The 4,123-nt window shown below is 37.3% G+C and overlaps 1 pseudogene; it reads right to left on the reverse strand.

Annotated features, from left to right (window-relative positions):
• Nucleotides 1–1,018: 1,018 nt before the first annotated feature.
• Nucleotides 1,019–1,791, reverse strand: LOC140519431 (uncharacterized; annotated as a pseudogene).
• Between the last annotated feature and the right edge of the window lie 2,332 nt (nt 1,792–4,123).

Below are 4,123 nucleotides of genomic sequence, written 5' to 3' on the forward strand. Positions count from 1 at the left end.
CCTCCACTTCTAGTTCCCTGTAGGGATAGGTTTTATGCCAAACTGAGTGTTTATGTTATTCCTTCTTTGAACTAATTCTAATGACAATGGGCATAAAGTATCAACTACTGCCATCTTTTTCCCTTTACCCCTCTACTGTAAAAGCTTTTTCATGTTTCTTTTATGTGAGATAATTTATGACCCTATTCCCCCCCTCCATCCTTCTCTCAATCTATCCCCTTTTTTCTGGCCCATTAATATTATCTTTTCAATATAATCACATGATGATCAACCCACACTGATGCTCTTCCTGTACACTCCTTCCTACTGTCCTGTTATAAAGTTTTTAAGAGATAAAAGTATCATCTTCACATGGAAGGAATATAAACAGTTTAACATTATTGAAAACTTTGTGATTTCTCTTTCCTACCGACTTTTTTATTCTTTTTTTGAGTCTTGTATTTTAAAGTCAAATTATCTATTCAGTTCTATCCTCATTAGGAATGTTAGATCGTTCTTAATTTATTAAATTTCCTTTTACCTCCTGAAGGGTTATACTGTTTTGCTTGGTAGTTGATTCTTGGTTGAAATACTACCTCCTTTGCCCTCTGTTGTATCATATTGCAATCCCATCAATCTTCTAAAGCAGAAGCTACAAAATGTTACCCTGACTGTAGCTTCATGATATTTGCATTGTTTCTTTCTTGCTGCTTTCAATATTTTTTCCTTGATGTGGGAACTCTGGCACTGAGCTCTAATATTCCTGGGAATTTTCATTTGGATATCTCTTTTAGGAGGTGATTTACATACTCTTTCAATTTCTATTGTATAATCTGGTTCTAAGATATCAGAATGGTTTTCCTTGATAATTTCTTGAAAGATCACATCTAGGCTCTTTTTTTGTTTTAGCATGGCTTTTAGGTGACCCAGTAATTCTTAAATTTTCTTTCCTGGATCTCTTTTCTAGGTCACTTGTTTTCCAATGAGATATTTCCACATTTTCTTTAATTTGTTAACTCTTTTGTCTTTGTTTTATTGTTTAATGAGATCTTATGGTGTCATTAGCTTCAATTTGTCCAATTCTGATTTTTTTTTGACTCACCATTTCCTTTATTTGTACAAAATGGTGAATAATCAGACCCCAGTTGGGAAAAACTGGTGGCTTAGGGTTTAAACAAGTCCTTCTGTCCTGAAGCATGTATTTTGAAGGTTTGGGACTAGCAGCTTTAGCGTCAGCATCTTTGGGTTTGGACTCGGCAGGCTTAGCTGAGTCAGTAGGCTTAGAAGCCTTAGAATCACTGGGCTTTGTGACCTTGGCTGCCTTGGGATCAGACTTGTCAACCTTGGGGCCAGATTTGGTAGCCCTGGGATCAGATTTACTGACCTTGGTGGCAGACTTGATGACCTTGGGGTCAGTGGGCTTGGCAGCCTTGGGGTCAGTGGTTCTGGCATCCTTGAAGTCAGGCTTTGTGATCCTGGGGCCTGGGCATTTGATGCTGACCCTAGAGCCTGGACGCTTTGTGGCCATCTTGCAGACTGCACACTGGACCCTGCCCTTGGGGATCTTGGGCCTGAGGAGTTTGGCCTTAGAGGCTTTGGTGCTCAGGGCCTTGATAGCCTCTACTTGAGCCTTGATGGCTTTGGCATTGTTGACCTGCATCTTCTTCAGCCCCTTCTTGTTGTGTTTCTTGGCAAAATGCATGTTTCTCAGAAACTTGAGGTCAACCCCTTTCAGAGACTCTTATCTCTGTGACCTAGGTTTCTGTGCCACTTTTGTGACTGGTTGTGGGTAGTTTTCTTAGACTTGGCCATCTTTGCACAGTAGCCTGCACTACCAGGTACTCCACCAACCAGAAGAGCCCAATTCTGATTTTTAAGGAATTATTTTCATCAGTGAACATTTGTACCTCCTTTTCCTTTTGGCCAATTCTACTTTTTAAGGAATTCTTTTCCAGTGAATTTTTGTAACACTTTTTCATTTGAGCAATTCTACTTCTTAAGAAGTTCTTTAAAGTGGATTTTTGTGCTCCTTTTAACACTTGGCCTCTTTTGTTTTTTCAGGTGCTATATTCTTCAGTCTTTTTGTGCCTTATTTACCAAACTGTTGACTCTTTTTCATGATTTTCTTGTATAAATCTTCTTTCTCTTTCTATTTTTTCTGTACTTCTCTTATTTGCTTTTAAAAGTACATTTTGAGCTCTTCAATGACCTGAGATTAATCCATATTTTTTTCTTTGAGGTCTTGCATGTAGCCAATTTGATTTCATTTGCTTCCTCTGAATTTGTATTTTGATCTTCCTGTTACCATAGTACCTTTCTATGGTCAACTTCTATTTTTGTTATTGTTTATTCTTCTTTCCCCAGCTTATTTTTTACTTTTTACTTTTAACTTTTAAAGTAGAACTGTACTCCTGAGGTTGAGTAGGCACTGCTTCAGGCTTTAGGTTTTTTTGTGCTACTATTTTCAGAGGTAGTTCTTTGGTCTGTAAATTTTCAGTCCTTTCAAGGTAGTATGAAGTAAGGAGAGGTCTGATCACTGCTCCTGGCCTGTGCTCTGATCTTTGAAAAACCACAAGCACTTTTTTCTATCCCAGAACTGTGAGCAGAGTCCTTGTTCCTGCTAGTGCCCTTCATCCTGAGACTATGACTTGGTGCCCTGAATGGGCAATAAAATGGAGTCCTACTCCCAGTACCAGTAAAGTATCCCTGGTATTCTCCTTCTGACCAGTTGTCTGACCTTTTTGTGAGCTGAGAGCTCAAGAGGGCTTACAGATGATGCATACATCACCATGACCTGCTGCTGACTTGCATGAGTTGGCACTGACTGTGCTCCATCCTCATTTCAGTAAGATGGACATTTCATGCCATATTTCTATGATGCCTGGACCTGGAAAATTGCTTTGCCCTGTCTTTTTATTGGATTTGTTGCTCTATAACTCATTATGAGTTCTTATTTTAAAATTGTTTGGAGAGAAATTGGAGAGAGCTCAGGTGAGCCTTTGCCATCTTGACTGTGCTCCTTCTGTCTTCATTTAATCTCACTTAGGTTTCCCAAATTATCTAATAAAATTATGTCAAATAATAGATATTTGAGTCCATATAGGACAATCAGAACTGAGTCACAGACACTGACAAATTTAATCATCACCCACTCTGAATCCTATTGACTTTTAAATGTGTCAAGGATATTGACCACCTTTCACCTGCTCTCATTACAAGTTTGTCACAAATAAAATAAAGGTAGAGAAAAACAGGGTGTCATCTAAAGCACACCAAGGGAGCCCAACACTGACTGTTGGAACAATATTCAGATTGAAATACCAACTTTTCTGAGAAACTGAGACACCTAAATCTCTGATTTTTCATTAAAGCAAAAGATGTAAGAGCACAACAAAGCCACTATTCTCTATTCTGATGTGTGTGTGTGCATATGTCATATGCATGTCTATATGTTGTTGGCTAAAGAAAGGATCTTCATGTTATAGAAGGATATTACTATTCCCTCTGGTTCCAGTGTTGATTTTTTTTTTTGAGATTTCATAGTACTTTAGTATTTTTTCAGTTAATATCTAAAGTAATAAAATTCAATCATGTTGAAGAATTTTATTCTTTGTGTCATATAATGTACAGAATAAAAATCCTTCCTTGTCAGCCTATCATGTTCATCAATTACAAAACTAGTTTTTTCAACATAATAAGAACAGAATGATTTTACTACCTTAAACAGAGATTCTCAAACTCAGATGCTTGTACTTAAAAAACATTTTTGCACAATCTCATCTGTAATCCTGTGTATAACACATATTTAAATATCTTATTCTGAGCAGTCAATAAGATTCACCAGATTACCAAAGAGGTCGATGACATGAAAAAGTTTAAGAATTCCTGATTGAGAATTTTCCAGCAATAATAATCTTTTGGTTTTACCTTCTGTGAGTTCCCCAAAGCCACAAAGAAATCATTCTCCCTGACCATGATCACTCCAGAAATCGAGTCATCTAAGATTTTTGTGCCCACTAGAAAAATACTGAGACAGTCTTGAAAACAACTTTTTTCCTTGCTTGTCCAAAAGTGAAGAGTGCTATGTTATGAATGTTAGGAGACTCTGTGTCAAAACATATTGATCATATTCCCTTTGAATTTC

This window comes from Notamacropus eugenii, chromosome 1 (genome assembly GCF_028372415.1).
Source record: "Notamacropus eugenii isolate mMacEug1 chromosome 1, mMacEug1.pri_v2, whole genome shotgun sequence".
Classification (NCBI taxonomy): Eukaryota; Metazoa; Chordata; class Mammalia; order Diprotodontia; family Macropodidae; genus Notamacropus; species Notamacropus eugenii.